Raw genomic sequence first — 24,253 nt, forward strand, 5'->3', positions numbered from 1 at the left:
CCCCCCTTTCTCCCCTCCCCTTCCCCTCCCTCCCCTTCCCTTTTCCCCTCTTCTTCCCCCCTTTCTCCCCTCCTCATCCCCCTTTGCTCCCCTCCCAATCCCTCTCCCTATCCTTCCCTTTTTTATACCACAGTCATTCAATCTTATGGTCATTTCCTCCTTTTCTCCCCTCTTACCTATTTCTTCCCTCCACTACCCTTCTTCCTCTCTTCACTATCCCGTCTCTCCCATTTCCCCTTCCTTCTTCCTCACCTCTACCTCTTCCCCTCATCCCCTTGTCTCTCTTTCCCCTTCTTTATTTTCCCCTTCACTTCTTCCCTCTTTCCCCCCCTCTCTCTCTCCTCTCTCCTTTCCCTTTTCCCCTCTTTCCCCTAACCTCCCTCTCTCCCCTCGTCCCCTCCCCTTCTCCCTCTTTCAATTTCCCACCCCCTCTCCCCTCTTTACATCCCACTCTCCCCTCTCTCACTCCCCTCCCCTCTTTCCCCTCCCTCTCTCCCCTCTTTATGGTCATTCAGTGTCTTATGGCCATTTGACCCTTTTCTGACCCCTTTTATGACACCATTTCCCCTCTTTACTTGCCTACTCTTTCCCCTTTTTCCTGTTTCCCCCCTTTCCCTTTCCCCTCTCGTTTCTCCCTCTTTCTCTTCCCCTCTTAGTTTCTCCCTCTTTCTCTCCCCCCCCCTCGTTTCTCCACTTTCTTCTCCTCATCTTTGCTCCCCTCACCCCTCATCTTTCCCATTTCCAACCTCTTCTCTCCTCTCTCCCCCTTTCTCTATCACCTCTTCTTCTCTCTTCCCCTCTCCTCTCTTCGTTTTCCCTTCCTCCCCACCATCTTTCTCCTCTTGCCTTTCTCCCCTCTCCTCCTACTCCTCCTCTTCATTTCCCTCACCTTACCCCGATCTTTTCTTACCCCTTCTCTCCCTTTTCCCTCCCCTCTCCTCCTCCTACTTTCCCTTTCCCTCTCCTTCACTCTCTCTCTCTTCTCCCCTTCCCCTCTCCCCCCTTTTCTCTCCTTCTTACGTATCTGTTTCCCCTTTTCTTTGTCTATTCTGACCATTTTACTTGCTCTTCCCTCACCTCCTCCTCTTTTCCCCTCTTCTCTCTTTTCTACCCCCACCCCTCTCTCCCTCCTTCCCCTACCTCTCTTCTCAGTCGTCTCTTTCCTTTTCCCTTCTTCCTTTTCTCATTCCCCTCCCCCCTCTCCCTCCTTCCCCTTCCCTTCCCGCTCCTTCCTTTTCCCATTCTCCCTCCCCTCTTTCCCTCCTTCCCCCTTCTCCCCTACCTCTCTTCTCAGTCCTCCCTCCCCTTCCCCTTTTTCCCATTCCCTCCGCTCTCTCCCTCCTTCCCCTTCCCTTCTTCCTTTTCCCATTCCCTTCCCCTCTCTCCCTCCCCTCCATTCTCTCCCTCCATCCCTTCCCCTCTCTCCCTCCATCCTTTCCCCCCTCTCTCCCTCCTTCCCTCTCCCCTCTCTCCCTCCTTCCCCTTCCCTTCCCTCCCTTCTTCCCTCCCTCCCTCCATCCCCTTTCCCTTTGTCCCTACTTTCCCCCTCCCCCCTCTCTCTCTCCTTTTCCCTTCCCTCTCCCTCCACCCTCTTCCCTTTCCTCCTCTTCCCTCCCTCCCTCTCCTCCCCTTTTCCCGGTCACTCAGTGTCATATATAAACCCTTTTTTCCCCCTCTCTAAAGTCACTATTTCCCCTCTTATTTTTTTTTTCCATTGTTCTTAGTCACATTCATCTTCCTTTTTTCTTGTCATGTTACTTTAACTCTCTCTCTCTCTCTCTCTCTCTCTCTCTCTCTCTCTCTGTTTTTTTTGTTTTTTTGTTTTTTCCTTTGACTTTCTGTGCCTGTCCACTTTTTTCTTTTAAATCGTTTATTATGTTTTTCTTATTGTTTTTCCTTGACTCGTTTATCTTTCTTTTTTTATCTTTAACTTTTTCTTTTTCTCTTGCCACTTCTCTCTTTTCTTTATTTTCCTTTTGACTTCTCTTTTTTGGACTTTCCTTCTCTCTTTCTTTTGATTTCTTTCTTTTCCTCCTTTACATTTCCTCTTTTTTCTCTCTTGACTTTATTTCTCTCCCTCTCTTTTCTTTTTTCCCCTTGACATTCTCTTTTCTGGCGTTCTTACTCCCTCTCATTCTTTACTTCCTTCTTTCCCGCTGACTTTTTTCCCCCTCCCCCCTCCCCCTCCAGCCCTGGCGTTCATCTGACCACTAAGCTTCTCCTCTAGTTACCCATTAAACCCGAGACGATCCCCCGTTTTCTTTTATTTTCTCTTTTTTTCGCTCCGTTCTCTCTTTACTCCCGGAATTATCTTTATTTTCAACTATATTTGGGTTATTTATGAGGCAGATTATTTTCATTTTCCATTTGCCGTCCTCTCGTGGGTGTAACTATAATTTTCTTTCTCATATTCTCTCGTATTTCGTTTTTTGTAATGTTTTTCTTCTGTGGGTCGATCTTAATTTTCTGTATATGACTTTTTTAGCATATTCAGTTTCTTCCTATTTCTCTCTCTCTCTCTCTCTCTCTCTCTCTCTCTCTCTCTCTCTCTCGTCATATTCTAGACACTTTTTTTCCCTTTTCTCTCTCCCTTTTTTCTCTATCCCTCCGTTTGCCTCTCTTCATCTCAATTTCTCTCTCTCTCCCTCTCTCTCTCCAAACCTTTCCTCCCCCTCCTCTCCCCAACCTTTCCCTCCCCTATAAAACGTGTTCAGATCCCCAATAACGTCAGCACTATAATATCCCCTCCCCTCCCCTCTCCCTTTACCCTCCCCTCCTCCTGCCTCTTCTACTATTTTCTCTACCCTCACCCTTACCCTCCCCCCCTCTCTCTCTCTCGTGTGTGTGTGTGTGTGTGTGTGTGTGTGTGTGTGTGTGTGTGTGTGTGTGTGTGTGTGTGTGTGTCATAAATGGTCTGGGCTAAACCATTTGGCTTGTCACTCAGTGTAAAGTTACAAGAATGTAACATAACTCGGTTGAGTGGATGATGGGTGCACACGTGTTACATTATTAATAATAATAATAATAATAACAACTGTGAGTGTCTAACAACGCTGCCCAAGTTCAGCTCAGCTCCAGGTTAATAAGAGGAAACCCTAAGAGAGAGAGAGAGAGAGAGAGAGAGAGAGAGAGAGAGAGAGAGAGAGAGAGAGAGAGAGAGAAACGGGTTTATCTAATATATTCACAATTCACAACTAGTATGGCGGGGCAAGAGGACTGTGAACAAGCACTACTGGAGATGACCTTCACTTAATTAAAAGGGAGAGGGAAATAGACCCGTATTCCTTCTTTATTAGTAGCCAGGGGACAGTCGAGCGTGGTAGTGTAGGCAGGAACCCGCTGCTCTCTGCCTCACTACGCTCCGCCGCCAATGAAGCCCGCTCGACCCACCAATTCGAACCCCCGAATCAATGCAGGAGAGGTTCGGGAGGAAGCTGGGTTTCCCCCCCTTAGAATTATAACAACAAGAGCTATTTTCGTTGATCAGTATATGCATCAGATCCCAAACGCATTAATACCACACACACACACACACACACGCCAGCACACCCAAACATCCACACTGCACCGATAAACAGTGACCCTAACCCCTGTGATACTGACCTCTGACCTTTGACCCCTGACCTTATCAACGTAATCACCCTCCAGACAGCACACCGTTATCTTAATCTTGCATGCATACTCCTAAATTACACCCACACCCACACTCACCCACCCACACCCACACCCACATGAACACACACTTCTCTCCACACATAGATACACCCCACACACACACACATGCAGTCCTACACACACACAGTCCCACACCTCCCCACACATACACATAGACCCACACATCTCCATACATACACACCCACACACACCTCCCCACCCCACACTGACACATATACATCCCCCCCAAACTCTCTCTCTCTCTCACACACACACACACACACACACACACACACACACACACACACACACACACACACACACATGGACCCACATCCCTCTTCCCACACATATAAACACACACGCACAGCCCCCCCCCCCACACATATATACACACCACACTCATACACATCCACATCTCCCCCCCCCCCGCACACACCCATACACACCCACATATCCCCCCCCCGCACAAACACACACACACCTGAATCTTAACTCCCTTATCTATTTTATCACGGGGGTCACTAAGGATAAGGTGGAGGGGGGGACGGGGGCAGAAATGACTCCTTATATGAGGATGTTCTGCATTTCTATATTGCTATTTCCAGACAATTTATTCATGGGACGATTAGCCAAGGTGCTCATGTCCGTAACTTAAGCCTTTGAGCTTGTGTTGGGTTATTCGCCTCCTACCCTGAGATGCAAGGCCACTGCATCATCCAGGTTACCCGCCCAACGTGTTAGCTACAACAGGTCGGATGGGTGGATGGACTGGCGGAGTGGACAGGGTGGGTGGGGTGAAGGGAGAGGGGTGGCAGGTGGGTGGGTGGGTAATGGGAAGAGAGGTCCATGGTAGGAACAGGTCCAAGGGGAATAAACCACTGGGGAAATGGGTCCAAGGGGGAACATAGGTTTAATGGGTAAAGGTAATTCAGACTCCCAGGTAATGCAGGTATATACAATCATGGGGTTTTACCTGGGCATCGCCGGATACCCCTGCTAGTTAGGTATATAAGTACGTCTTCATAAAGTGTGCTTCTGTACTTACAATTTTCATAGTACGGCACGAGAAGAACACGACTTACCTGAAAAGATAATATTTATAATTAATAAGAAGAAAAGTTACTACATTAAACAAGTGTATAATTCCTAATGAAAGAAAAATACTACTACTACAACAATTATTATTATTATTATTATTATTATTATTATTATTATTATTATTATGCCCAATGCCATTATTATTCACAGTACAACCAACCCCCAGGCTTAAATAATGACTCAATTACTTATACCAGACACTCATAGCATTATTTTAATTAAGTTACACACACACACACACACACACACAGCCTCATTTACTTAGTAACACGTTCCATAATTCTCTCTCTCTCTCTCTCTCAACACACACCCACACCCACACACCCACACACACACACACACCCACACACCCACCCACACACACACACACAATGACAATAATGTCTTCAGATCTTTGACAGAAGTGTGTGTGTGTGTGTGTGTGTGTGTGTGTGTGTGTGTGTGTGTGTGTGTGTGTGTGTGTGTGTAAATGAGCAGTGAAAGACTATCACAATAATATTTATATCATTATTTAATAATTAAACATAGAAATATACAAACATGAGAGAGAGAGAGAGAGAGAGAGAGAGAGAGAGAGAAATCTACGGGATCTACACACACCTTTTTACGACAAAATTTTCAATAATTGCGAACAATCTATTTTATTATTATTATTACTATTATTATTATTATTATTATTATCAGTAGTAGTAGTAGTAGTAGTAGTAGTAGTAGTAGTAGTACCGGGTAGTAGTAGTAGTAGTAGTAGTAGTAGTAGCAGTAGTAGTAGTAGTGGTGGTGCTGGTGGTGGTGAAGAGAAGAAAGGAGAGGAGAGGAGTGGAGATAAGAAGAGAGGAGAAGAGAGGAAAGGAGAGGAGAGAGAAATAAGAAGTGAAGGGAGGACAAGAGGGGGGGGGGAGGATACAGAGAAAGGAAATGAAATGAGTGAGAAGGAAAGGGAGGAGTAGAGAGGGAGGAGGGAAGAGGGGATAAGAAGGGAAGGGAAGAAAGGAGAGAGGGAAGGGGGAGAAAGAGGGAGAGAGGTAAGGGGAGATGAGAGGGTGAGCAGGGATGGGGGGAAAGGGTACAGGTAATATGGAGGGAGGAATAAGAAGTTGAGGAGAGAGAGGGAGAGGAGAGAGACAGGGAGAGCAGGGGAGAGAAGGGGAAGAGGGGAGAGGAGGGGGGAGTGGCGTGGCATCTGGCCATTTTCCTGCCTTGCCTGCGATAAAGTGGAGATTCATGATGTTAATGTTCCTTACTCCCCTCTCCCCTCCCCTTTACCCTCACCCTCTCCCCTCCCCTTTACCCTCTTACCCTCCTTTCTCCCTTCCCCTCTCCAATCGTACCTTCCTCTCTCTCTTCTCCACAATCTCTCTTCCACATTCCTTACTCCCCTGCCCTTTCCCCCTCTATCCTTTCCTTCCTCTTTTTCCCTTCCCCTCATTTTCCTCCACCATCCCTCTTCTACTTCCTCACCTTCCCCTCTCAATGTTCTTACCTTTCCTCTCCTTCCTATCCACTCTCCCTCCTACTGTACTTACCTTTACCTTTCGTCTCCCTTCCCCTCTTCCCTTTCCTTTACACCCTCCCTCTCTCCTCCTAACTTCCCTCCCCTCCTTTCCTTCCTCCTCTTTCCACCACATTTTTCCTCTCACTCTCTCTCTCACCTCACCTTCTCCTCCCCTCCCTTTCCCTTCCATTTTACATTCTCCCGTCCCATACCTATCCTCTCTCTCTCAATCCCCTACATCTTCCTTCCCCATTTACCCATCATTAATTCCCTTACCTCACTGATCCTGTCCAAACTCTCTCTCTCTCTCTCTCTCTCTCTCTCTCTCTCTCTCTCTCTCTCACTTCCTCTTCCTCCCTGTCACACTCACTCTTTATTCTCTCCACCATAACTTTTTCAATTTCAGTTTCAATCTCTTCTCTCAATCTTTTCTTCCCTCTTACTCCAGGTTGGATTTTCCTTTGGTTTTTGCCCTATTTTGGTGTCTACCTTTTTCCATATTATTTTTTCTTAATAGTTCCCCTCTGTCTATCACGACTGATTATATATATAGAAATTGTACCTCCATTCTCTCTCTCTCTCTCTCTGTTTACTATCTTAACACAAACTTTTAATTCTCACAGTATCTCCTGTTTTTTCTCCTCTAACCTTTTTTTCTTTAATTCTTACAAGCTTGCTTTCTATATCCATCTTATCACGTGTTTTCTCACACAAGAGAACATGTTTTTTTTTGTTTTTTTCACATCAGAAAGAGCACGTTCACAAAAGAAAGAGTTTTGTTCACAACAGAAAGAGCACGCGTTTTGTTTACATCCGAAAGAGCACGTAGTTTTTGTTTACATCCGAAAGAGCACGTAGTTTTTGTTTACTTCCGAAAGAGCACGTAGTTTTTGTTTACTTCCGAAAGAGCACGTGCTTTTATTTACATCCGAATGAACACGTGTTTTGTATTGACGTCCGAAGCAGCATGTGTTTCGTATTTACGTCCGAAGCAGCACATGTTTCGTATTTACGTCCGAAAGAGCACGTGTTTTGTTTACATCTGAAAGAGCACGTGTTTTGTATTTACGTCCGAAAGAGCACGTGTTTTGTTTACATCTGAAAGAGCACGCGTTTTGTTTACATCTTAAAGAGCACGTGTTTTGTTTACATCTGAAAGAGCACGTGTTTTGTATTTACGTCCGAAAGAGCACGTGTTTTATATTTACGTCCGAAAGAGAACGTGTTTTGTATTTACGTCCGAAAGAGCACGTGTTTTGTTTACATCTGAAAGAGCACGTGTTTTGTGTTTACATCTGAAAGAGCACGTGTTTTGTTTACATCTGAAAGAGCACGTGTTTTGTATTTACGTCCGAAAGAGCACGTGTTTTGTTTACATCTGAAGGAGCACGTGTTTTGTATTTACGTCCGAAAGAGCACGTGTTTTGTTTACATCTGAAGGAGCACGTGTTTTGTATTTACGTCCGAAAGAGCACGTGTTTTGTTTACATCTGAAAGAGCACGTGTTTTGTTTACATCTTAAAGAGCACGTGTTTTGTTTACATCTGAAAGAGCACGTGTTTTGTTTACATCTTAAAGAGCACGTGTTTTGCATTTACGTCAGAAAGAGCACGTGTTTTGTTTACATCCGAAAGAAGTGCATAGTATTTTTATTAAAGCACGGATTTCAGTTTTCTGTAAAACCCCAATGGCATTTTTTTTTTTTTTTTACATCCTTGAGCATTTTTTCATTATTTTTCCTCTCCCTTTCATTCTTTCATTTCTTTTTCTTTTCCTTTTTTTTTTTTTTTTTGACCAGCGCGACTGAAAGGGTGAATTCTCGCGTCTGTTTCCGCCATGAGTTCCCTTGACGGAATCATGATATAAACTGGATCCTTATTCTCATTTATTCTCATCCCACATTTCCTGATATAACCTAAGGGAAGCCAGATCTCTTCACCCCGAGGACCTGGGTTTATTTTTCCATCAGCAGTCGACTTTATTCAACTTCTGGATCAACGTCTTCGTAAAAACACACTATCTTCATTTCTACTTTTTTTTTATTTATTTATTTTCATCTTAACCTCATTTCATTTTCATAATTTATACATTTTCCATATTTCCTTATTTTTTTACATTTCCTTCATTTTTATATCTTAATTCTTACATTTCTTTCATTTCCGTATCTTCATTTTTATCATATCTTCTTAATTCTTACATTTCCTTCATTTTCATATCTTCATTGGTATATCTTCTTAATTCTTACATTTCCTTCACTTTCATATCTTCATTGGTATCATATCTTCTTAATTCTTATATTTCTTTCATTTCCGTATCTTCAGTTTTATCATATCTTCTTAATTCTTACATTTCTTTCATTTTCGTATCTTCATTGTTATCATATCTTCTTAATTCTTACATTTCCTTCACTTTCATATTTTCATTTTATTCATTTTGTCATATTCATTCATTTTTGCCATATTTTTTCAGTCACATATTTCACTCATTATACCAACTCTTCCTCATTTGCATCATATCCTCATCTTTACATATTCATATTCACCAAACAAATCCTCTTTTAATTACTCCACCAAAACAACGACTTCGTTCAAATTCATTCTGATATTACATGATTTTATTTAGTCTCTCGGGTGTAAATCAAGAACACGTCCTTAAAGGTTACCGAATAAATGGATAAATAAATACACGTGAATTCTTGGTTATAAGGTAAAACCACGAACTACAGAAATGGCGTGTGTGTGTGTGTGTGTGTGTGTGTGTGTGTGTGTGTGTGTGTGTGTGTGTGTGTGTGTGTGTGTGTGTGTGTGTGTGTGTGTGTTTTCTTCCCCCCCCCTCTCTCTGCCGACACAAAAATCCTCAGGGCCATATATTTTTGGTACACTCAAAACGTGTACATATGCACAAAAAATGGAAAATGACAAGAAAAACTCCACGACAGAGAGAGAGAGAGAGAGAGATGGAAAACAGCAAGAAACAGGTACGAGAGAGAGAGAGAGAGAGAGAGAGAGAGAGAGAGAGAGAGAGAGAGAGAGAGAGAGAGAGAGAGAGAGAGAGAGAGAGAGAGAGAGAGAGAGAGAGAGAGAGAGAGAGAGAAAGAGAGAGATGGAAAATAGCAAGAAACAGGTACGAGAGAGAGAGAGAGAGAGACACACACACACACACATACACACACACACACACACACAGACACACACAGACACACACACACAGAGTATATACCTCAATGGAACATAACTCATAGGAAAAAAACAATGATAAACGGTCCACAGAAAAAATAAAAAAGTTAAGAAAATACCTTCTAATAATACCCATTAAAAAAAAAGAAAAAAAAGATGAGATACTAAAACATGTAATGGCAAAAAAGGGCCAGACAGGAAAAAAAAAATGAATAACCAGGGACTCACAGGGGGCATACCTCCGCCAATGCCACTGCCGCTAAAAGGGATCCGGATTCGTGGAGATAGTGTGTGGAATACATACGTTCCGGATTCGACCCAAAATTTAATCCACTGCTCCTCGACCCATGGCCCACTCTTCCACAAAATTATATTGAAGACTTTTGGAGATATCGAGTGGACAAACAAACAAACAGACAAACAAGGGTGAATAAAATAACCTCCTGAAACTTTGTTGGAGGAGGTAAAATGTGGAAATAAATCGATCGTACACACACACACACACACACACACACACACACACACACGTTTAACCCTTCTCAATGCTATACAAATAAATCTACTAACACTTGAAGCAGATAATTTTCTTCACCAAATTCATGAGAGAGAGAGAGAGAGAGAGAGAGAGAGAGAGAGAGAGAGAGAGAGAGAGAGAGAGGAGGGAATAAGCTAAAAAAAGATAAATGACATTGTACATAAGGTTACAGGAAGAGAAAGAAGATCAAAGAAAAGGAGTCAAGTGGAAGGGAAGGGAAGGGGAGGGAAGGGGAGAGGGGAGGGGAGGAGAGGGGTGGGGGAGATGGGCGCGGGGATAGAGAAGGGGAAAGAAGAAGGGAGGGGAGGGAAGCAGGAGAGGGGATAGGGAAGGGGAAAGAAGAGGGGATAGGGAGGGGAATGAGAACGGGATGGAAGAAAAGAAGGGGGGTTGGGAAAGATGGGAGGGGAGAGCAGTGGGGAACGTGATAGGAGGGGGAAGGGGAGGAGAAGGGAGGAAGAGTCTAGGGAGAAGAGTAGGGAGGTGATAACGAAGGAAGACGAGGGGAGAAGGAAAGATGATGTGAGGGGAAGGGGAGGTGAGGGGGAGAGGAGAGGTAAGGGAGGGAAAGGGGATGAGAAGGGGAAGAGAACACGAAGGGGAGGGGGAGAAGAGGGAAGGAGAAATGACAAGGGACTGATGAGGGGAGGAGAGAAGATGGGAGAGAGGTAAGGAGAGGTGAGAGGGGAAGTTAGGAGACAAATGGGAGAGGAGGGGAGGGGAAAGGAGATGAGGGAAAGAGGGGAGGGGTGAGGGGTGAGGAAGAGGGGAAGTGAGGAGAAAGGGTAATGTGTCTTATATATATATTTAGTTTCCTTTCTCTCCCCTCAGCTCCCCCCCGCCGCTCTCTCTCTCTCTCTCTCTCTCTCAGCATTCAGGCCGGACCACCTCGCTAGGACCGCAGTGTCTGTGTGGTCTATGTATCTACTTATCAAACTCACTTTTTTGTATTCCTCTTTCAACAAACCATTATTATATCCTCTTCCTCCTCCTCTTCTCTTCACTCCTCCTCCTCTTCCTCTTCCTCCTTTATCTTCTTCCTCTTTTTCTTCTTCCTTCTCCTCCTCCTCTTCCTCTTCATCACCTTTATTCTCTCCTCTGCGCCCTCTTCTTCCTTCCGTCCTCTTCCCTTTAACTTCTCCTCCCCCTCTCTCAAATCTCTCTCTTTCCTCCGTTCCTCCATTCTTTTCTCTCACATTTCAATCTCTCTCCTCTTCGTAACCTCTCTTTCTCTCTATTTCCATCTCTCTCTCTCTCTCTCTCGCTCTCTCTCTTCTCACCTTGTTACTTAGATGCGGAAACACTTTTTAAGATTCCCTGTGTCCTAACTGTGTGTGTGTGTGTGTGTGTGTGTGTGTGTGTGTGTGTGTGTGTGTGTGTGTGTGTGTGTGTGTGTGTGTGTGTGTGTGTGTGTGTGTGTGTAGAAAAGAAGGAAGAACCAAAGGCCTGAAACCCGCAATGTTGTTCCCTGAGAGAGAGAGAGAGAGAGAGAGAGAAATTCACGATCCGTTCATTTCGAGATGCCTGGACACACTGCGTTTAAAAGACTGTAGATCATAGGCAGAAGGAAATACATAGGGAGACAGTTCCAGAGTTGACCTGTTGCATACATAAAGGACTGGGAGTATCGGTTAACTCTTGCATTAGAGAGCTGGACAGAAAAGTGGTGAGAATGTAGTGCCAGTCGGGTGTTACGTGCCCGCCGTCATGCGGAAGGAGCGGAAAGAGAGAGTTCAGCAGAGCACAGTAAGATTTCAGATATTCCTCCCCCTCTTCCAATTACTGTCTAAAATGATTCTGTCTTCCCTTTTCCCGTTTGTCTCAGCTATCGTACACACACACACACACACACCAGAGTTAGGAAGTCTTCAAGAAACGTGACTTCCTCTCTCTCGCTCTCCACCACACTCTTTTATGGTCACACACTCTTTACCCTCTGTCCTCTCTCTTCTCCTACTTCCTCTCTTTCTTTCCTTCCAGTTCCTTCCATCTCTCTACCTCCTTCTTCCTACACTCTTTACCTTTCTTCTCTGTCTCTCTTCCTACTTCCTCTCCTTCCCCTTCTTCCTGTCTCCTCCACCTCCTCCTATTTCATGCATTCATTACCTTACTTCCCCTCTCTCTCTCTCTCTCATCGTTGCTTCCTCATTCCTTCTCATACGACACCCACTCCCTTCCTCCTCCTTCCTCTTGTTTCCTCCTCCCAGTGTTCAGTACAGGAACACACACACACACACACACACACACACACACACACACACACACACACACACACACACACACACACACTTTACAGCGAGTTAGGAAGGAAGGTTTAGTGAAAGGACTTCCTCTCTCTTTACCACACTTCTTCACGGTTGCAACTCACGCACTCTTGGTTAAATGCTTCTCTCTGTCAGACTCTCTCTATCTCTCTCTCTCGTACCTCCTCTGCATCCCCTTCCTCCTCCTCTCCCAAATCTGTCTACCTCCTTTTATCTTATACTCTTTGCATCGGAGCAGAACCAGAAATAACTCAGTAAGGATATATAGAACCAGAAATAAATCAGTTAGGAAGAGGTGTTAGTGAGCTTTCTAACCCCACGCGAGCACCACCCTTGGCCTTGGGATAAACGATATTCCTGTAAAATATTCGCTGCTCTAAGGTGAAAATGAGACAAAAGTTTATGTACACTAATTCTTTAAGCCTTTGAGATGCTTGGCTCCTTCCTACAGGCCACACCTCTCATACCTATAGGCTTCACTTGATAAACACAAACATATTTATATAAACACACACAAACATATAGCTTCACTTGATAAACATATACACACATAAACACACACACAAACACACTTACAGGCTTCACTTGATAAACACACACACACATAAACACATTTATAGGCTTCACTTGATAAACATAAACATATACACACTTATATACTGTAAACACACTTATAGGCTTCACTTGATAAACACACACACACATAAACACATTTATAGGCTTCACTTGATAAACATAAACATATACACACTTATATACTGTAAACACACTTATAGGCTTCACTTGATAAACACACACACACATAAACACATTTATAGGCTTCACTTGATAAACATAAACGTATACACACTTATATAAACACACACACACACACACACTTATGCTTACTGGCTTCCCTTGATAAACACAAACATATACACTTATATAAACACATACACACATAAATACACTTATAGGCTTCACCTGATAAACATATACACACTTATATAAACACATACACACATAAATGCACAGGCCTATGGATACACAAGCACATACATATATATACATACATACAAACATGGACATATTCATACACAAGTACATACATAAATACACATAGCCTACATACATACATACATTCACAGAGAAACATACAAACACGTGCATACATATAAACACATACACACACACACACACCACCGTCCCACCCACACACCCAATAAACTTCACCAACTGGACAGATAAAAAACCCCAATAAATAACTAAATAACTTAATAAAGAGGGCAGGGGCATTCTCTCCCCCCTGTACGTGGACGGCAGCCAAGGACGAAACGGACGGCCTAAATTATCTTACGCCAAATTATCTTCGTAAGTTGGTCTATCTTGCCCAATACTTGTCTTAGGAAGATTCTGATGTCAGGTTAGGTTGCTGTGGGTTAGGGTGGTGGTGGTGGTGGTGGTGGTGGAGATGATGATGATGATGATGATGATGAGGAGGAGGAGGAGGAGGTGGTGGTGGTGGTGGTGGAGATGATGATGATGATGATGATGATGATGATGATGATGAGGAGGAGGAGGAGGAGGAGGAGGTGGTGGTGGTGGTGGTGGTGGTGGTGGTGGTGGTGGTGGTGGTGGAGATGATGATGATGATGATGATGATGATGATGATGATGATGATGATGATGATGGGCTATTTTATTATCTTCCTTAGTTTCTTTTTTTTTTTTTTTTGAGTGAAGGGGGGGGGGCTGCTCATCTCAAGGAAGCCAACAATAACCAGCTGTCAGGTGGCCACTGAGATGCAATAGATAAATAGATAGATAGACGGATGGAAGGAGGGCTAAACATCGGTAGATATAGATAAATAGATAGACAGATAGACGGATGGAAAGATAGTTAAGCATGGATAGATTGGGATACATAGATAGACAGATTGATAGACAGACAGACAGACATATAGATAGATAGATACAAGACAGACCGACATAGATGCAGACGGACACATAGCTAGTTCGATACACAGACAGAGAGATAGATAGACAGCTAGACAGATAGATAAACAAATTGATATAGATACGCAAATAAAGGGACAGACGGCTGGTTGGACAGATGGTACCAGGTGGAGAGATAGTCAGAGATATACACAGCTGGATAAGCAGGCAGATACAGTTAGATGGGTGGACAGATGGATAGATTTAAAGTGATAGATAAACAGATGCAAAGATGGTTGGATAAATAAAGTGATTAATTGGCTGATAATTCTCTCTCTCTCTCTCCCCCTCTCTGCTACTTCATATCAGACATTTCTTTTACATGCAATATATGTTACAAAAGTTCATTTCCTATCAGTCATGCCTTTACACACACACACACACACACACACACACACACACACACACACACACACACACAACCTTGACTTCCTCTCTCTCTCTCTCTCTCTCTCACCCACCCACGCACCCACCCACCCACTCTTCCACCATCAACTCCTTATCACAAACAGTTAACCATGGAAAAGAAAATTAAAAGAAGAAATATTACTAGGTGATTTTTCTTACACTAATGGCAACGATAGAGAATATTTAAGGCATAAAAAAAAAGGAAAAAAAAAGTCAGGAGAATCACCATCATCGAGAGAGAGAGAGAGAGAGAGAGAGAGAGAGAGAGAGAGAGAGAGAGAGAGAGAGAGAGAGCATTACCTGAAAGAACCGAATTTTTGAAGAGTAAATAAAACCAGTTTCAAAAAAAATAAAAAATAATTCACCATACGAAAAATAGGACAAAAAAATAAATACAGAAAAATAAAAATCATATATATAAAACTACAAAATCTTACCAAAAAAAAGATTTAAAAAAAAAAAAGAGAGAGGAAAACTTAGATATAGATATGATGGTACTAGTGAACGTCTTCTTAGGTGCCAATTCTTCGTCTTTTCTTTTTTACATCTCTCCCTCTCTCTCTCCTTCCTCCCCCTCCCCTCCCTCCCTCCCTCCGACGAGCCTCGCAAGATAAACAAGGAAGAACTTTGAGAAATGGTTTAAGGGAGAAAGAGAGAGTTTATTCCAGTTACTGATGGCGACAGGTGGTGTGGTGTGGTGTGGCGTGGTGGTGTGGTATGGTGTGGTGTCGTGTGGTGTGGTATGGTATGGTGTGGTGTGGTGTGGTGTGGTATGGTGTGGTATGGTGTGGTGTGGTGGTGGTGGTGTGGTGTGGAGTGGTGGTGGTGGTGGTGGTGTGGTGTGGTGTGGTGTGGTGTGGTGTGGTGTGGTGTGGTGTGGTGTGGTGTGGTATGGTGGTATGGTGTCTCTGAGAATATGGTAGTGGAGTGACTGTATATTTGGAATGGTAGCTGTGGTAGTCTGGCAGAGGTTGGTATGGTGGTTGTGGTGACTATCGTTTGGTTGTTGTGGTAGTGTATGTAGTAGTAGTAGTAGTAGTAGTAGTGATATCTGCACGTCAAAATAACGTTTCGAGTTAGAATATAGTAAAAAAATAAAAATAATTAAAAAAAAACTAAACAGAAACAAGTACCGTTAAAAACACCTTACATAACCCCTTAACGAACGAGTATGGTGCGAAGTAATGGTGTTAATGGTAGTGATGGAAATGGCAATGGTGGACGAGGTAGTAGTGGTGGGAACGGCACCATGGAAATGCTATGGTAATTTCCTGCACCATCCCTATTCATCGACGTTAATGGATGCTGCGTCTGTGTGGTGATGATGGTGGTGGTGATTGTGGTGGTGACAGAGATGGTGATGGCTGGTGGTGATGGTGATAGTGATGGTGGTGTTGACAGCGATGTTGGTGAGAGGTGAGGGTGGTGATTGTGGTGGTCGCAATGAGTGTGGTGATTGTGGTAGCAGTTATACGTGAAAAGCATAGCAGTGATGGTGGGGGTTGTGATGATGATGATGATGATGATGATGATGATGGTGACTAGCAGTGATGACAAGTGCTATAAATCTAGTCGCCGTGACAAAAATAATGCAGATCAATACGAACACAATCATCCCAACGATAATAATCCATAATACAAAATCAATAATGAATAAATAGATGAATATAGATAGATAAATAAATAAATAAAATAATGGCCTAAAATAAAGTGCCATTAACAGTTTTATTTCATCATTTGAGATAAATTCACAGCAGGATATGGGTTTAATTAATTTATCAGTCTACCCCCCCCCCAGCCTGACACCTCTCGATCTCTGTGTGCCTGTATGTATGTCAGCCTCTCTCTCTCTCTCTCTCTCTCTCTCTCTCTCTCTCTCTCTCTCTCTCTCTCTAACACGCACACACACAGTTTGCCTGTCTCTGTCTACGTACCTACCTATCTATTTATACCTATATCCATCTATCTATCCATGTCAACACACTCCCTTCCTCTCTCTCTCTCTCTCTAAAACACGTACACACACAGTTAGCCTGTCTCTTATCTACCTACCTATCTATCTATCTATCCATGTCAACCCCTCCCCTCTCTCTGTCTCTCAGTTAATCCCCAGGCCATGGCATTAATCCCTTCAGTGTAATGGGGTGTAATTAAGGATTTATGTCTTGCAAATGACACGCTATTTAATTCTGACGAGTGCATGAAAATGAGAGAAGCAATGACATGGATGGACAGACAGACAGATAGGTAGATAGATACTCATATACATGGGATAGATAGATATATAGAGACAAAAACACGAGAGAGAGAGAGAGAGAGAGAGAGAGAGAGAGAGAGAGAGAGAGAGAGAGAGAGGGAGAGAGAGAGAAACAAAGCCATTAGGAAAGCTCATCGTTCAAACAAAACTGAAGAAAAACAAGAACAAATGAAAACAAAAGGGAAGAAAAACTCGAACACACACAACACCCCCCCCACCCAAAGAATACAAAATACATAGATACAAAATTACTGCAAAATTAACATATACTGTATACTTAAAAAAGATATATACGCAATAAATCCCCTCTCTCTCTCTCTCTCTCTCTCTCTCTCTCTCTCTCTCTCTCTCTCTCAATAATTCAGACTCTTGCCTAACCCAATGCTGGCAGTGTAGGCACATCTTACGAAACGTTCCAATCTTACGCAAATAATAATAATAATAATAATAATAATAATAATAATAATAATAATAATAATAATAATAATAATAATAATAAAAATAATAATAATAATAATAATAATAATAATAATGCTCTGACAAGGTTCGTATGACGTGGACTGAGAGACTTATAAATTGTGTGTGTGTGTGTGTGTGTGTGTGTGTGTGTGTGTGAGAGAGAGAGAGAGAGAGAGAGAGAGAGAGAGAGAGAGAGAGAGAAATTCAGCATTCAAATTAAATTCCTCTCACTCGGATAAATCACACTTGTCTTTCTCATTATAGGCTATTGGCACATCAAAGCCTCTCTCTCTCTCTCTCTCTCTCTCTCTCTCTCTCTCTCACTCATACACCCACCACTATGCTTTCTGTGTCTGTCTGTCTCTCCCTCCCTCTCTCTCTCTCTCATCCCCTACCCCCCACACACAACCCCTCCCTCCACACTCCCCCTCACCCACCCACCCACAACCACGACCCCCCAACCTCTTGTCCAAAAATAATATGTATCAAAAATCCTCTTCCTCTTCTTTATAATCTTGATTTAGTGTGACGTGGAGAGAATGGATTTAGTGTGACGTGGAGAGAATGGATTTAGTGTGACGTGGAGGGAATGGATTTAGTGTGACGTGGAGGGAATGGATTTAGTGTGACGTGGAGGGAATGGATTTAGTGTGACGTGGAGAGAATGGATTTAGTGTGACGTGGAGGGAATGGATTTAGTGTGACGTGGAGGGAATGGATTGGCTCTTTATCTGTGACGTCAGAGATATATTCCACCAATCAGAGAGCCACTTGATTAGGGACCTGACCCCCCCCTTACCTATCCCCCATCCCCTCTATCTCTCCTCCCCCCCTTCCCCCTTACCTGCCCCCACCCTCACCCATCTTCCTGTACTTCCCTTCTCCACCAACCACCCCCTTTATCTCTTCCCCTGACCCACCCCAACCCCCCCTACCCCCCCTCCTTGTATCTCCCCCTCCACCCTCCCTCCTATATTACAGCAGTTCAGTTCCAATCTCTCTCTCTCCTACCTTTTCTCTATTCCTCTTCTCATATCCCTTTCTCTCCTCTCTCCAACCCTTCTCCATCTCCTCTCCATTCCCCTCCCCCCCCACAATTTCTCTTTTCCCTTCCCCATACTTCCCCTCCCCTCCCCATAATTCTTCTCACCCCTCCCCTCCTCTCTCCTTCCATCCTTATTAATCCAACTTCCTCTCCTCACCCTTCCCTATCCCTCCTCTTCCCCTCTCCTCATCCTTCCCCTCCCCTCCTCATCCCTCTCCTTTTCATTCCCTCTCCCATCCTCTCCCTTTTCCTTTCCCTCCTCTCCCTTCCCCACCCTTTCCATTATTCCTTTATCTCTTATTCTTTACATACCTTCTACCCCCTCCCCCTCTCACCTTTCCTCCCTCCTGAGAGAGAGAGAGAGAGAGAGAGAGAGAGAGAGAGAGAGAGAGAGAGAGAGAGAGAGAGAGCAATCAGGGCAACAGGACCCATCTCAGTAATTAGCCAGCCCATCACCTTTATTGCTCCCTGGCTCCTATGACCCCACTCACCCACACAAAATGCTAGAGTTACCCCGAGCATAAGGGGGTCAAGGGGGGCCAGATTCACGGTATCAACACTCTCAGGTTCCTATGACTCAATCCTGTTGTCCAAAATCATCATCACCATCATCATTTTCATCATCGCCATCACTATCATCACCATCATCATTTTCATCATCATCATCATCACCGCATCACCACCACCACATCATAATCATCATCATTTTCTTCATCGCCATCATCATCATTATAATCATCATCACCACCGCCATCACCACCACCACCACCGCCTTTATCACCACCACCACCGTCATCAACATCACCATCATCATTTTCTTCATCATCGCCATCATCATCAACATCATCATCATCACCACCGCCGCCACCACCACCATCATCATCATCATCACCACCGCCGCCACCACCATCATCATCATCATCATTTACTAACCCCATCAGCAGCGTAGAGGCCCGGGGCTAGGCTGGTTCTGCTATATATTACAATTCCCGGTCGTATTCCTGTAAAAGATTTGTCTGTTATCCGACAGACGCATTCTCAGTACCATAAGTCTATCTCTTTATCAACCTATTGCCTGACGCATCATCTTGTGCGGGGTTGCCTTGACTCTATGTTCAATTCTTCTATTTTTATCTTCAATTCTTCTCATACATTTCTCTTCCCCACGCTTTTCTCTTCATTTCTCTTTTCCATTTACGCTTTGTTTTGCTGCTCCACTCTTCCCCCCCCCTCTCTCTCTCTCTCTCTCTCTCTCCAGGATATGCAGGTTTCCAAATTCACACTTTCTTCATTCCTGTTTCTCTTCGCCCCCTTCCTCCGCCGTCTCTCTCTCTCTCTCTCTCTCTCTCTCTCTCTCTCAGGCAGGTACAATCTTGTGCCAACTTCGTAACATCAGGGTAAAGTTTCCGAGCCGGTGTAAAGCAAGAGCCCCCCCCCCCCGGCGCACGCACACACACACACACACACACACAATTACATGTATACACACAATTATCATTATCATCAACATGACCGACGAAACAAAAAGTTCAAATACAACAATTAATGTAAAATGTTAAGGAAAATAAATATATAGATAAAGCGCTGTCGGACAAGTATAGATAGACACAAAAAAATGGACGGAATAAGAAACGAAACAAAAGCATCTGGGCGCCGAATGCAAATCGCCCGCCAAAATATGTTGTTGGATAAGGTAAGTGACCGAGAAACCAAAACTGAAGAAAATTCGCATAACTCTACGGAACTCACTCGCCGCGTTCAGGAAAAACGCCAATCCACATTAAAAAATATATGGAGGCTGGCACTCGGTCGTCTTTGATCAAATCTTCGCTAAAAGTAATTGTTTTCTGCACATCCACATAGTTGCCATTTCCTGAGGGTTTGGTGAAAATTCGTCCACAACTTTTCGAGAAACATTGGGCACACACACACACAAACACACACACACACACACAATATAGCCTCATCTCGATATTGGCGGGCGATAACTATGAAATGACAAACAATGAGGGAAAAATAGCAACAATAAAGCATATCTATTGAAATAAAAATCACACATTCAACTGCATAAAAAAGAAAACGGAGCATGAAAAAATAAAGAAAACTGGAGGGGGTAACTATACAGTTTCAAGAACCAGCCACAGACCATTATTATAAGTATTTGCACTGGACACACACTAATCCTATAAAAACCAGGCACAGAATATTCGCCTTTTTCACTGTCTGATTATGTTGGGGGAATTTTTAAATAAAGTTTTTCGCTCTAAGGATAAATGCTTTTGACTCTGTGTATGCGAGGTTTGTGTGTGTGTGTGTGTGTGTGTGTGTGTGTGTGTGTGTGTGTGTGTGTGTGTGTGTGTGTGTGTGTGTGTGTGTGTGTGTTTTAAGGCCTTTTGGTGATTTTGTTTAGGAGCTGGAAAAGATTGTTGCTAAGAGTTATTGTTGTTGTAAATGATGATGATGAACATTACTACTACGTTATTATTATTATTATTATTATTATTATTATTATAATTATCAATCCAGCAGTATAAGATTGTATTTTTGGTAACTCGACCTTTACAGCTGCGCGAGATTCATCCTGTCTGTCTGTCTGTGCTGTAACCCCTCCTAGGTAATTTGATGATTCGAAACTTCCCAGGTGAGTTCGACTGGTTACCCCGAAGGGCTTCCATAATATACAGTTTTCCAGCCACAGTTTTAGAGGAAGAGGGGGGGTGGGGTCAGTCTCCGTTCACCAAATTAATAACTCAGAAACAGTGAAAGCGGGGCAGGCATGGCTTTGACGCTGAACATGTTATACAATGGACTCTCATCCGTAATGCAACATCGTATGAGCGTAACCCATCAGCCCCGCTCAAAAAAAAAAAAAAAAAAAAAAAAAAAAAAAAAAAGGATAAGAAAAGTCCGTAATGCAAGATCCGGGGAGTGGGATTCATCAGCCCCCTTCCCCCCCCCAAAAAAAAAAAAAAAAAAAAAAAAAAAAAAAAAAAAGGAGAAAGTGGGCACAAATATTTCAACTAACCATTTCAGGTCAGTTCGTCGGGTTCCTTGATAATGTCTTCCACTACACAAAAATTTCCACTATCATTTCTAGGGGGGCCAGAACCCCTCCAAAACGCGTGAAGGATGCAAAATATGGGAAGGAAGGCAGTTACCTCTTTGATTTCTTATATATGTCGTAGACGGGGCCTTCATCCGCTGGCTACTACTATTACATCAGGATACCAACTTTTTATGACGCAATAATATTTAGCAATTCTTTAAAATCAACATACACATCGCAGGACAGGGTGTGTAGTGTCCATGTTGTCTCTGAATGCATAAGAAGAAACTGCACATCTACTTTATGATTAAATTAAGTTTATTATACATCTAAGTGACATAGGCAGACTTAAGAATGTTTGCTAGTAGTATAAGCTGACCTATAAACACCCTCAACATAACTTTTTTTCTTTATGCAAGAAAGAAGGAACCAAAGGCCTGGAGCCCGCAAGATTGTTCCAAGAAAAAACGAAAACATGATTACAGAGAGCCAATTTTCAAGATCCGTTCACTTCGAGATTCCTGGACACACTGCCTTTGAAAGACTGGAGGTCACAGATGGTGGGAAATACGGAGAAAGACGGTTCCAGAGTTGACCTGTTGCGTACATGAAGGATTGGAAGTAAAAGTTAACAGCACCGCGGATATATATCTATCTATCTATTGCCAGACGCCTCACTCCCGTTTGGGGTGGCCACAAACAAATCGCCTCCAAGTCACCCTGTCCCCCGCCATTTCACTGCCCTGCTCCCAATTCACACACACCCCTCTCTCATATACCTCTACACCCCATCCCTCCATCTCATCCTCGGCCCCCCCCTCCCTCTTCCCCCCTCCACCTCACTCACATACACTCTCTTCGTCAGTCTTTCATCCTCCATCCTCTCCACATGGCCAAACCACCTCAGTGTGTTCCTCATAACGCTCCCTATCACATCCACATCAACACCACAACGTTCCTTTATATCCTCATTCGTCAGCCTAACTCTCCATGTGACTCCACAGGCTCCTCTTAAATAACTCATTTCCACTGCTCTCACTCTTAACTTGTGTCCTTCCAACAACGTCCAAGCTTCACTTCCATACGTTAGAGTTGGTATCACAATACTGTCATGTAGTAACTTTTTCACTTCCATGCTCACTTCCCTGTTTCTTATCACTGCTTTCAAAGAACCAGCAACCTTTCTTCCGTGCTGTACCCTTTCAAGCACTTCACCCTCCAAATCTCCATCCTTACTCATCACACTACCCAAATACTTAAACGTACTCACATTTTCCAATTCCTCACCATCCAACCTCGCTGTACATTCACTGACTTCACCTCTCTCAAAGACCATCACTTTACTCTTCCCTACATTCACCTTCAGATTCCGTTTCTTACACACTCTCCCAAACTCATCCACCAAGCCTTGCAGCTCCCCTTCGTCTTCACTCAACAACACAGTATCATCTGCAAACAACAGTACAGGGAGTTTCCAAACACTATCCTCTCTCACCAGGGCCACTCCAACATCCACTACCCTACCTTGTACCTCTTTTATTACCCCATCCATGTACAGATTGAACAACCATGGAGACATGACACATCCCTGTTTCAACACAACTTTCAAAGGGAAAAATTCACTTAGTTCACCATCCACACGCACTGCAGCCTTCGCAATATCGTACATACTCTTCACAGCATTCAACAACTTCCCATCTACTCCATATATTCTTAACACTTTCCACAATCCTTGTCTATCCACCCTGTCATATGCTTTCTCCAAATCCATGAAAGCCGCATACAACTTCTTTCCCTTCTCTAGAAACTTTTCCACTAAAGATCTAAGAATGAATATCTCATCTACACAACCTCTTCCCTTCCTAAAGCCTCCCTGTTCTTCTCCAACTAATTTCTCTGTTCTTTCTCTAACTCTGTCAATAAGTATCCTACCATACACTTTTCCTATTATACTAAGAAGACAAATGCCCCTATGATTACCACACACTTCTTTTTCCCCTTTTCCTTTGTACAAGGGAATAATTATACCTGACTTCCAATCCTCCGGGACTCTACCTTCCTCCCAGGCTAATCTGCACATCTTCCACATCCATTCTACTACTATCTCTCCCCCATGCTTCAGCATTTCACCACACACTCCATCAATTCCTGAGGCTTTCCCAGATTTAACTTTCTTCATTGCTTCCACAACTTCTATCCTACTGATTTCTTCCTGTCTTCTCACCTCCCTCCTTCTCCCAGCCATTCCCCAGCCACTTATACTCGCATTACTTCCATCCTCTACGTTCAACAATTCCTTAAAGTGTTCTCTCCATCTGCTCACTTTTTCTCCCTTCTCCACTAGTAATCTACCATTTTTATCTTTCACTCCCCAGCTAACTTCACTTCCACCCTGTCTTACTCTTTTCACCTCTTTCCAGAACATTTTCTTACAGTCCCTCCACTTTACACTCAAATTCCTTCCAAATTCCTCATCCACTCTCTTCTTACTCTCTCTTACTAATCTTTTCACCTCTCTCTTTCTTTCTACATATAACTCTCTCTTCTGCCTCTCAACTTCTTCCACGCCCCTATTTCTCATCCATTCATTGTATGCTTTCTTCTTTTGTGCCACAACCTGTTTCACCTCTTCAGTCCACCACGCTGTTCCTTGCACCCCCCTCCGTCTTCTCTTCCTTCCACACACCACATCACATGCTGCACATATTTCTTCTGTAAATATCCTACACACACCTTCCACGTCTCCCATCTGCTCCAATTCATATTTGCCCAATCGTTCCTCCACTTCTCTCTTATACTCTGCCTTTTTCTCATCCTCTTGTAACCTTTCCACTCTCCTTGCA

The sequence above is a fragment of the Coenobita brevimanus genome, chromosome 105, assembly GCF_032717465.1.
Source record: "Coenobita brevimanus isolate Jiangsu-jjx chromosome 105, ASM3271746v2, whole genome shotgun sequence".
In the NCBI taxonomy this organism is placed as follows: domain Eukaryota; kingdom Metazoa; phylum Arthropoda; class Malacostraca; order Decapoda; family Coenobitidae; genus Coenobita; species Coenobita brevimanus.